Raw genomic sequence first — 12,527 nt, 5'->3', positions numbered from 1 at the left:
TGTGAGAGTTAGGATTTCAGCTGTTCTTAGTATCTCAGGAATTTGTGGTGTTTGCTCATGCAAGTCCTCAAAGAGACAAGGTCTGGAATAATCAAAGAGTTGTAAAATTATTTTCTGAAATTGGAAGCAAAGATTGCTTTTACTTACTTGCTCTTCAGACAAGCTGAATGCTTCAAAATAAAAAAAAATTAAAAGCATGCTCTTCAAACTGTTTACTATTACGTATTAAGTCAGAAAATGCTTTGAAAGAAGACTTTTGTTCAGATTGGTGTTAAGGGGGAATATAATCTCCATGGGCAGACCTATAATTAGATAGCCTGTAGCTGCTGAGGTCAGTGACAACTTTATCTTTAAATAGTAAATAATATGCCCAGATAGCATACAAGGCAGCCAATACAGTTTCTACCCGGGGTGTTGCTTCCCTTGTGCAATTTGCTGTATTTTTTTTTTTTTTTAAAGGATAGAAGGGGGCAAAGGAAAGTGAGGGATAACAGAGGTGTCCAGAAAGTAGATGTGCTACTGCAAATACTGTTCATTCTGTATCTTCTTCTGGGGGGATCAGTTCTGTTAAAAGTGCAGCAGACTTGAGGAAAAATACAGGAGACAATCAGTCATTGGAAAATGTGTTTATTTCGCTGTTTGCCTATCTTCAAAAATGTTTTAAGGTCAGTTTGCAATGAATATATATGAATATATACAACCATTAGCTGTTTATTTACAGGTACAACCTTGAGATTTTTGAACTATGGAATTCACTGTACTTCTTGTTACCTTCTATCTTCTAAGTGCCTGGAAAAAATCAGCCCTCTCTGCAAAATTATTCTGGCTTACCGTCTAGCTTTAAATATATAAAAAATCCTGTAGTGATCAATGCATAGCTACAGCTGGTTGAAGGGGACCAAATCCATTGAAGAGGTGATTTGGTTCCATTTTACCAGCTTTAGCAAAGCATTGGAGTGCAGGAAGGTTGTAATTTAATAACATATTTTTAAGACCCTTTAGCATATGTGGACTGTTCACAAAGAATGTGTGGCTTCCTCCTGAGCTGTTTTTTGTTTCTAGTCATTGCAAATTTAAATTCTTTAATTTTGAAGTGGCAAAATGGAAAGATATGTGCCAGTGAGGCCTCATACGTACAGGGTTGTATTTTCCTTGCCTAATTCTTTGAGTCTCAGCTCAAATTCTAGTTGCAGTATAAACTGTTCTTGATCTGAAATAATGAAATTCTAGGGTAGTGACCAAAAACAGCGTGCTTTCAGGTTGTACTCACGTAGAGTTCCTTTGCCTCTCAATGTTGAGCATTACTGGAGAGAAGGTTTCATTTTGCCACCTCCCTACCCCCTTGGTTTTCTGGCAGGTTACCCTTTGCAGCTGCTTTAGTGCTGTACTTGCTTAGCACAAGTGTAAATGTCAAGTGCTTTCAATTCCATCACTATATCTCTGGTTAGTATTAACTTTTTAGGAATGATTACATAATATAGCAAGACAGATTTTTTTCCTACTTGATTGTATATGTAAGTGTTATATAGCAGGTAAAATGCAGTTTAAAAAAAATGAAAGATCTGGGATTTAATGTTTTTGTTTTTTTTTTTAATTCTCCTAAACCAAGCCTCCTTCAACATGTGCATATGCTAACATAGCTATTTATATGCTGTGTGCTGAATTCAGTGGTGGTTTTTTTTTTTTTTTTAAAGTGAGCTTTGACTGTAGTGGGAAATAGTAGACAAAAATTAGTTGGAGCCATTCACTAATAATGACTGCATCAAGTATAGTCTGCATCTGTTTGCTGCATGGTCTGATACTGGTGAGAAGATTTATGTAAATATATTCCCAACACCATGCATGCTAATAGAAACATAGCAGGTGTGTCACTTGGACTTCAGCATTAAAGATGGTTATAAAATTAGTTTCTATTTTTACCAGTTATACAGGAACTGTTTTACAGATACAGCTGCTCAAGTGCGCTTTTGGATGGTAATACAGTTGCATGTACTGGCCATATCGGGACAAAAAACGGCCATGGAAAAAAAGCCGTGTAGCATTTGATAATGTCAGCATCTGTTATCCCTGTCAGTCACACAGTTGAAATGTTTGAGTTACAACTGTGTCAGCAGATGCCCAAAGTTCAACGTGTGCTCAGTTAAAAACCGAACAGCTGATCTAAGTGATGGATGTGACATTTCGGAGTGACTGGATATGTATTCTTAGAGCTACGCTAACATGAACTAGCAGGAAGCAGTGTCAACGTGTAATTTTAACTTCTGTGTCACTCAGAACTGTCATTTTGTTTCGGAACAGCGCTGCAGTGTTACACAAAGCAGAGGAGAAAGAAGGTGGTATGATGACTTGTTATCAAAACCTCTGTAAATACATTTGAGATGTTAAAAAGTTTGAGTACACAGTGGAGACCAAATCAATTAGCACAGAGGACAGGAACTCTTCAGTAGAACAACTGGATGCTTAGCAATTAACCTCTCTGTAAAGCTGGTGGTAATACCAGATTACTTCTGTGAGCGTGATCAAGTTCAGTAGCATCACTCTGAGATTAGCCACTATGGTTTGATTGTTTCCCACTATAAAGTAGATTTGAATTTGGATTTAGAGATGCCATTGTCTTTGTGTCACAATATCTGCTTATAAGAGAAATGGCTTTTTAAAAAATGTTAAGCATTTTACTTTAGCAAATGATTCTGATAAGAGAACCATTCTTCTTTCTTCTGTGGTTCTTTCTACTGTGCGTTACTCTTTAGTTTCAAGCAGTAAAAATAGCAGGCTATGTATAATAGCTATTTGAGTATTATTTGAGTACTTTAAAAATAAGGTTCTCAATCTAAAATTGGTATGTTGCTTTTTGTTGCTGTTGTTGTTGGTTTTTTTTCCCAGACATTTTAGTAAGCACATAGATAGAGTTAGAATTCTTAAACTGGGACAAATGTGCCTGCTTCTCATGAATGTATCAGCTAACTGCTCTTAGAAGGCTGCTTTATGAATAGAATTGCTGTACCGGTGAGCTGAGAGTATTGCTCTGATTTTTTTCCCTATTCCTGAATTTAGTGTTGAGCCTCTTAATTTAGGGACGGTATGCATTCGCATATTTTAATTAATCCTGCTTTTAGAACTTAAACGGTTGTGGGACGTTTTTCCAGAGCAGGTCTCAAAATTTTCAAGGTGTTATAAAATGTTTGCATGGCCAATTTTCTTAAATCCAGATTTAAAGTAAACGTGGTTAATTTGAAAATGATATGTAAGGTAACTTAGGTAAGTGTTATTTGCCATTTGTGTTTCCCTTTAGGAATCTGTCAATAGCTTTCATCTGCTGACTAGCAACTGGGGCCTAGAAATCTCTGTATTGTCACTTTCTGCGCATAAACCAGACACAGCAGTTTGTACTGAAGAGCTCAGTGAGCATAGTAAATGCTGATTTGGAGAAAATTCCAACTTAAATGCTATATGCTAAACGGCAGATGTCATTGTACTTAATGTACTTCTGTAAATCCTTTTCTCTAAATCACAGCCTTAATTTCTCATCTGTTTCTGCTTATGTCCTGGTTGCAGTCTGTAAGTTGTTAAATAATCTGTGGTAGATGCAAATTTAAAAGGTGTCATTGTGAGCGTACAGGACTTGCTGAGATTAGTAAAACAATGGCTTGGTTAAATGAGATGTGTTTTGGTAATTGGGCTTTTAAAGTTTGTGTAGGTTCTATTGTATGAGGTGTACTGTAATCATAACTTTTGCTGATCTGAATTAGCATGTTGAACTGTTAGTTCCCAGCCTCGTTGTGGGTTTTGTGTTTACAGCTGATGTTAAGTTTGTAATCCAAGAAAAACTTTCTCAACCCACGTATATAGTCCCTTAACTTAATGCTTTGTGAGCTGTTACTAGTAAGTATGTGTTATTTAGGCAGTACCAGCTGACCCTTAGCCAGTTAACTTGTCACTTGGATGTCACTCAAATGTGGGGAAGCACGCTCTTCCCAACAGCTGTTAGTTTCCTCTTACTGGTCGTTCTGTGCCTGCCAAAAATACATACTTCTTTACATTCCATAGCATTGTATGTTCATATGGGTACATAAAGAAGTATGTGCTCTGAGCAGGTACTTGTAGAGTTGCTCAAATGAACCTGAAAAGGACTTTGCTGCTTACTGGTTCTTTCATTAAGTAAAATTCAGGGCTGAGATTTCTTTGGGAGAACAATGTTACAATTAACTGATGATAGAAACCCATCTACTCAATCTAACTGAATTCAATGATGCAATTTACCTGTGCAGTGGCTTAAAGCCAGTTATAGCTCACTGCTCTGATGGCACTGACAAGAGAAGTGCTTATTCAGGCTTCTGCAGCTGTTTGCTGTTCTGAGCAATCAGGGTTGAACGGAGACTTGAATCACTGGTAATTTTGCAGGATGTGTTCTTGGGATTTGGAGTTGTATTCCACTGCGAAAGTGCCAGCTTTCTCTGAGGTCTTCAGGAATACTTCCACATGTGTTTCTTCATGTAGGATCCTGGAGGGAACCACAAGCTCATCCAATACAGCAGTTAGAAACTTCCTTACCCTCCCCAGCCCCACCTTCCTGCTTCATACACCCAGTGTTCTGCAAACTCATTGCAGGTTTCTGCTGTAGCTGAGAGTAGTCTTAAAAAGTGGATGTGCATGTGCCACAGTGGTCCTGCTTATCGCAGGCATAATGGCATGGAGTTCAGCAAACAACCTCTAACTGCTGTGACAGGGTTGGGATTGTCAGGCCCAAGGTCACATGTGGCAGCTAATTCCTATTCAACACTTCTACAGAACAGGGTTGCTTTTCTTTTTTTTTTTTCCTAAATTGGCACTCACCTGCTTCAGTCAAAATGCTGTTCACGCTTTAAATGTTATGAAATTTTAAAAAGGCCAACAACCCCAGCCAAACTGTTTGAGCAGACTTCACTAGGTCTGGAAGTTAAACATTAGGTGTGTTGGAGGGGTTTGGCTCCACAGAGTTGTCAGACACCGCTTGGGGCTGCTTAAATTTGGTTCAGAGGTTCACTGGGGTTACTGTGAGGAGTAAGCTTTCTTTTTCCAGCGTTAGAAGGTAAATGGTGTGACAGTTAGTATATGTACTAGTGGTAAGGCAAGCCGAGAGCAGAGGTAGTATGGATTTCTGCAGTTCATGGCAAAGCCCTAGTGCAGCTGGCAGAGAGCAAATCAGCGTGTGGCAGAAGCCGGCGCAGCACTGAGAGCAGCAATGCAGCAGCATCCTAGTGCTGTAAGTAGGTTGATCCCTCGTGCAGCCGAGCTACAGCACCTCTGTGCTCTGCGTAGCTTCAGAGCTCTGCCCAGCCGTGCTGGTGGCTTTTTGTGTGGCTGGTAGTCCTTTAGTTGTGGTTTGCATAGGAAAACAGGAATGTATCAGTGAAACTAATGCTGTTTGCTGAGCAGTTAATGGCATTGCGGTATCTGAGTTGATCTTCGCTAGCAAGAATTCTGCCAGACAAGTTGGGCTTTCTTGCTAGGAATTTTGGATTCGTGTTGGCCTGTTCTTTACACCACCAATGCATGATACTCCACCACACTCAAACCAAGCTGCTCCTAGAGCAGAGGGATTAATCACAACTTTAAAAAAAAGAAAAAAAGAAAAAGAAAAAAAGGAAAAAAAAAAGAAAAAGAAAAACAACAACAACCAAAAAAACCCCATCTAGTAAATAAGTCACACATGCAGAAAGTCATAGGCATCCTTAAACGTGCAGAACACGGCAGGCGGTGTGGCGGTGCGTTACCTGAGCTCAGGGTCATGCAGGCTGGCAGCGGTGCGGCCAGGGCCCGGCAGCTGCCATCTCACCCGCCAGCTCGCTGGGCCGGGCCTGCAGGGTGCGGAGAGGTGCGGGGCCGGTGGCACCTGCTGCCTGCGGTGGGGTGGTGGTGGTGGTGGAGAGGTGGTACCTCACGGCTGCTGGGCTGGGAGCTAAGAGTCCAAGGATGGGTGCTGGCAAGCCATGAGAAGGTGGGCTATGATGAGAGTAATCGCAGGCAAAAAGGAGGGGGGATGGGGGGGAAAAAAAAAGCCCAAAAAGAAAATCAGCCCCCTCCCCCAAAAAAAAGTTGGGAGTCTCTTCAGAAAAATTAAAAATAAATAAATAAATGAAGGCAGCGATCGTCTCCCCCCCTCCCGCAGTGGTGGTTCCTTCTGGCTCCCGCGGCCGAGCCCCGCATCCTCCCGTGCCCGAGCTGCGCTCCCGGGGCGCGCCGCCGCAGCTTCGCGCTGCCGGAGCCCTCCTTCCTTCCTTCCTTCTTCCTTCCGTCCGCAGAGGTCAGCACCCCGCCGCCCGCACTGCCGCTCGCGGGCCACAGCCCCGCCGCCCGGCTTTATAGGCGGCTAAGCATTTGAAACACGCACAGCCGGGCCGCCCGGCTCCCCCGCGCCTCGCTCTTCCCTGACCATATTTAGTCAACCCTCGCAAAAAATAGCCTCCCAGCTGCCGATTGTCGATCCGGGCGCTCTCCCGCGCTCCGCCTATCGATTGAGCGGCCTGCGGGTCCGCTGCGCCCGGGGAGTTCCGCGCCTGGGGAGATCCGCGCTTCCAGCCCCGCCCGAGGGCGGCCGGACCCCGAGTGTGGCGGCCGGAGGGGACCGGTCCGGGGGGTGGGGGCCGGGAGGAGGCACGGAGGGCAGCGAATTCCTGTGATTCGGTGCTGCGGGTGTTCGGTAGTCCTGCGGTGTTCCGTGCTAAACTAGGAAACGGGTTTTGAAAAATAAATAGAAGTGTGAGGTGGGTGCTGCTGTTCTGTGGAGAGAGATCTAAGGGAAAGGAAGAAAAGGTAGCAACCCAACCCTGAACAGCACACTCCGTCAGTCTGATTTTTGTGTGTACAGAACTGGCCTCTAACTGTACCAGTGCAACACATGCAGAATAGAAAAGTGTATTCATCTCTGTATGAATATCTGCAATGTTATTCTCTGAAGTGAATAAAGTAACTGACATATATGACAGAATACAGAGCCCTAATATTTCAAGATTTTATTGTTTGTACAGCAGCCTTTACATTCCTTGGGAGCAAGAGTGAAAGTGCTGAAGAGTTTCTCACTCTAAAGCTAACCATCTCTGTGAACGCTGACGTAGTGTGTCGTTACTCATCCATGTAAGCTCAGCACCTTGAGGTGGGTGATGAGTGTCAGAGCCCTGCAAGGATGCTCCTGGATCATGGTTCGCTCATTTCCACCCCTTTTTGTGCAGTCTTTGTCCCCCATCTGTGGGCACCCACTTGTCCCATAGTTCCTGTTGCAGAAGAGCTCTCTGGTAGAAGTTGCATTTGTTTCCCATTGACTTAATAGTTGTGCTTTGAAGACTAAATTGATGCTCTACTAATGCAGAGCATATTTTTGTGATCCCTGAGTATTACATACCTTACTGCTCCTTTAGTTTCATGCTCCTTTCAGTTTCATGAACGGAAATTCTCAAGTGCTGAGAACTGATTGACAGTACTGAAAAATGAAAGAAGGAAGCAGCCTCCTTGCTTAAACACATGCTAACTAAGCAATCTGATGCATATGAAATGCCGAACTCTGTGTGGCGCTCAGTAGCGCCGCTCCCAGGTGCTGCTCCACGTGTCACTTGTTCTGGGGATGCTTCTTTCCCACTCCGAGCACAGCTGTCTGTGAGCTGCTGTGAGCTGGAGCAGCGGGCTGCCTGGCCTGGAGCTGCGTGCTGACGTGCGCTGCAGATCATAGCGCAGCCAAAAATAGTGCTGTCCTGCTCCTGTGTTACTTCTTGCACTGTGTTGGTACAAATACTTCTTTTGGCTCCCAACGAGCAGGATCAGAGTAGTAATCTGCATGAGAAATAATCATACAGAACGAGGTCATTCTTTGTAGGTGCTTTGGTGGGAACTACTTTTATTTTTGAACAAATGTGGTCTGAGGACAAGATTAGGATAAGTAAAATGTAGTCTTGCTGCTTTTGTATTTTAATGTATATGCAAATATATACTTTAAAAGATGACTTTGCAATTACAGCTGTCTTAAAATTGTTTAATTAAGTGTTGCAGATATAAGAGGAAGTATGTGAACAGGTTTGGCTGATGAGCAGGGCTGGGAAGGAGCGGAGGAATGAGTGTGTGGGTGGGGGAGCAACATTTCAAGACACAGTTTAATGTGAATTATCATGTGTGAGGAAGATGTTGTCACACTGTAACACTGGAAAGCTTACCTGAGGGAGGAGAATGGCAGGAGAGTAGAGGAACTTGTACGGTGCACTGAATCATTATTACAACCCCTATAGATAAGGTTTCCTGATCAGTTTGCGCTGAACTAAGGCTTTGCTCCTGGGAAGGGCAGTGTGCCCTCCCTACAGCTCCAGATCCAGTACTGCCTTGTTCCTACTGCTCACAGTGGCTCTGAAGTTGCAGTGTAACCTGGTTGAGCTCAGTGATCTGAGTGAAAGTGAGTATACCTAGTCTGGCAGTTGTTTCAGTGATTGCTTACGCAGCCAACGTAATACTTGCATTGGCAGAGTAGGGGAAAGTGGGACAGTGTCTTTTGATAGCAACTTAACCTAAGTGTGCTTAAGCAGACGTGTAAGCTCTTTTTTTACTTCAACATATGTATCTATTCTCTACCAAAACAAACACAAAGCAACCAACCTTCCCCTTTATTATGCTGCATGCAATCAGATTGCAGTTGGTAACAGAGAATCTCCTGTGTAGTTTTTCTTTAAACAGGATAGAAGGATGGGTTTGCAGTAAAGAATGTTAAACCTCAAATCTTTTCTATGCAGCAGTGTACTAGTTTCATCTTCCTTGTAAGTACTTTTTACCTTGTAGGTTTTACAAATAAAGCCATTACTTTGTGCAGTGTTCTAAGGTAGTGCTCACAAAATCATAGAACCACAGAACGTCCCAACTTGGAAGGGACCCACGAGGATTATGGAGTCCAATTCCTGGCTCTGCATAGGACCACCCAAAATTCAAACTGTGTCTGAAAGTGTTGTGAGCAGCTGTAAAAATTCTGTAAGAAGAAATACACAAGGAAAAAAATTATGTATGTAGATCAATAATGAATTGATCATTGGTCAATGGTATTGGTCATTGGTCATGGCACTGGTGACTGCTTTGTCAGAAAATTCATGCTGTTGAGTTTGTGTTCTGATACACTCCACTATTTAAATATGTGTATGTTAAGCCATGATTCCAGACTCTCTGAATAAAAATAATAATAATAAAAAAGCACCACTCAAAAAGCATATTTGAATGGCAAGGTCAAATTAAAGCTGTAACAGAATATAGACGGGTGTTTCTTGTACCAAGTCACTAACAACCGTTGGAGCCTAGATGATGATCATTGTATTGGGAGGATAAGTCAGACCAGAAGGTGGCAGCTCCAGAGAAAACGTGAGTTGTGGTGGGCTTTGTAAGTTACCATGCCCCAACAATTGAGCTGGGGAAGCAGCACACACCTTCATTTCTGCCCACGCTTAGACTTTCTCCTTCCTGTTTTCACTGAGCAGGTGTTTAGCTTCTGTGAAAGATGAACACCCTTCATCCACTTCATGCTTTGCAGAAAATTTACTCTAAAAGCTTCACCAAAGTTTTTTCTAGAAAATTTCAAATTGAGTTTGCATGAGATTATCCAACTGAAAAAGGCCTAAGATCATTATCAGCTTCCTGCTAATCTGCCAGTCATAGAGTGGCTTGGCTGGGGAGGGACCTTAGAGAACATCTACTTCCAAGTCCCATACTGTAGCTTAGCTAATGACAAAGCTTTTCTGTCACAAAACAAACAAAAATAGTAGTTAGCATAGCAGTGGCACAAATTTGGTGTTTTAATAAGGCTTTTAAATGTTTGTCAGTAATCTTTGAAGCTATTCAATTAGCTGTATAATCTGTAACAGCTGAATAAACTGCAGATGATTATAGTCTGAAGCTGATTTTGTAGTTACTCTTAGATTTGCTGATTTCTTAATCTTTTGAATACAATTACAGTGAAAGCAGTCTGTACTCTGTTTTAATGTGTGGAAAAGGAAAGCAGGTTTTCAGGACCGTGTTGATGTTATGATCCTGAAAACAGAATAGTGTGATTCAGCTTCCTCATTAATACTTTATGTGGATTGGTGAATTAGGAATTGCTATGTAATTGGCATGCAACATTAATTCACTGAGATGACTTTTTATGGTACAGTACATGCTAGTTTCAGTGAGTGCTGTTCTGAATGATAGCCACTTAGCCAAGTTGTCAAAATTTTGGCAGCAGCTCTAGAAAATTCTGATAAATAGAACAGCAGTAGCAAGAAAGCCTGCAACGTGAAGAGCAGAGTTTTGTGCACTGCAAGAAACTGCCTCTCTGCTTGTGGGGATGGAGCCTGCAGCCACTGAACTTCTTACTTAAAAGAGTTCTCCATTTGTGGCGTATTAATATCTTGCTAATTTCTAAGGTGTCATGTCCATGAATCCGTGCTTCCATCCTGCTTCCTATTAACTTGGTGCAGTCTGGATCAAAGAGAAGTATGTGGTCTCTAACTTCCTAGGCAGAAGAAACTGAACATTAATTACTCTCACTCAGATGGCTTACTGGGAGAAGTAATATACATGTCTATTATATTCAGAAATTGTTTGTTTTATTAGTCCTGTTGGTTTTTTTTTCAGTTTTGTAAAAGTATACAGATGAGCTGTCTGGTAAGTTTTGCATAAAAGTAAGGTATGGTTGTAACCCTTGGTTGTTCAATAGTTGAACTTTAGAAGAAAATCTCAATGGCCTTTAACAGCAAACTAAGTAGGAAAAAAATTTGAAAGCAGAACTGGTAAGGTTTGTGCACTTGCCAATATTAGGATGAGTGAATTTTTTAATATCATACATGATACTGCATCTGTCAATTTTTAAATTTTCTCTCATAGATGGGTGTTAAAGAAATAATAATAGTATTTCTGAGGCGTACTCACTCCGTGGTGCATCTGTTTATGTGAATGTGCTTTAAATATTGTTTTGTTGAAATCTGTTGAGCTGGCAGTTCCTTATTTTATTGCAGAAGACAAGGACATAAAATACAATCTCAGTTGCTTAGGGTTATTCCCTGCTCAGTGACCAGAACTTTGGAAATAAGCCAACTATATTTAAAGAGCAGCTTGTCTGGGTGTTGTGCCTTACCACGGCATTCCTGAAGATGTAGCAGTTGTGAGAATTTCTTCACCTTGTTTTTCTTCTTAGTCCTCTGTTGCCCCACCTTTTATAGGTCACTCTCAGTAGTCACGTTACTTCTTTCTTCCCATCATAAGGAATTTTCATGTTATTTATGTTGTGCTTTTCAGGTGACCCACAGTAGGTACTCCAGAGCTTTGTGGCTTGTTGAAGCACTGAGTCTTTCAGTAGAGAATGAAGAGAGTACAGGCTGTGATTCCTTGTGGATAAAGCAGAGGACTGGGCTTCTGTTCCTCTTGGCCTCACATGCTCCTGAGGCATGCTCTGTATCAGCTTGACTTTCTGAAGAGCTGATGGTGTGCCCAGGCACGCTGTGCAGTTGTCAGCTAGGTGTGACACGAACCACAGTGCTCTGGGCTTGCTCCCTCTGGGACAGCCAGAAACTGTTGACACGTTTCTAACTCGTGGTGTGTTTATATCTGGGATTTGGATAGGCATCATTTCATTGCAAAATAAATAATATTTACAGTGCAACTAACATCCCTGTACTTTTCTACATTTCATAATGTTTTGGTATCTCCTGTCTTAATAAATTAAGTACTTAACTTTTGAAACACCTATGTGAGTGAATCTTTCAAAGGGTAGTGTTGTTTTTTTTTTTCCTCAAATATTGAGGAAATGTATATATACAAATATTCTTTACTGAAATTTTTAAACTCAAATATTTTTTTAATAACATATGACAGAACTGTAGACAGTGAGATGAACAGAAGCCAAGAGTGTATAATGTACAATCTGTTAAGTGCTGTGGTCTCATTTTGCTGTTACAAGTGATGTGAACATCGAGGAAGTGAGAAGCTTAGCCAGGTAAATAAGGTCATCTTGAGAGGTGGAATGTTTTAATGTGCTTACTTCTAAAAAGCTGTGATTCTGCTGGAAGCTGAGGTGACTCACTGACTGCAAAATAAATTCAGTTCCCAGGGAAGAGATTGGGCCTACTGTACAGAGCGCTGCCCTGCAGAGCACGTGGGCAATGGGCTCTGTGTGGTCATGGTCTCTTCAGGAGCTGTGTGACCCTGAAGCCTGGAAGTGCAGTTACTTCCTTGTGGTTTCTTTGCAATTGGGGGGAGGGGGGGGTATAAAAAGTGATTGTTCTGGTGTGAAGAGGGTGTGAAACAGCATTGGGAGACCATGTCCAGGTGCTTAAGAAGTCAAAGTCTGTTAGAATGGGGTCCTAGCAGCTTGGACGAAGGAGTGCACAATCTGCCTCATGATCTCTTACTTCTGCTCATTGGAGCAGAACCCCAGAACCACAGCTTGTGGTTTGCTTTATAGGAAACTCATTCTCTTACCTTAAGGGGGCTCAGGAGCGAATAGCATTTGTGTCCTGTGGATGATCAAGACAACAGATCCTTGGGATGGAATT

The 12,527-nt window shown here is 42.0% G+C and overlaps 1 protein-coding gene across 1 annotated transcript in view; it reads left to right on the top strand.

Annotated features, from left to right (window-relative positions):
- MIB1 (MIB E3 ubiquitin protein ligase 1) overlaps positions 1-12,527 on the top strand; it is a gene marked incomplete at its 5' end in the record, with an annotated part of 67,549 nt that overhangs the window by 36,565 nt on the left and 18,457 nt on the right. The window lies entirely within an intron of this gene.

The sequence above is a fragment of the Tetrao urogallus genome (genome assembly GCF_951394365.1).
Source record: "Tetrao urogallus genome assembly, chromosome: 3".
Classification (NCBI taxonomy): Eukaryota; Metazoa; Chordata; class Aves; order Galliformes; family Phasianidae; genus Tetrao; species Tetrao urogallus.
This window is presented reverse-complemented; position numbering and strand designations above follow the sequence as displayed.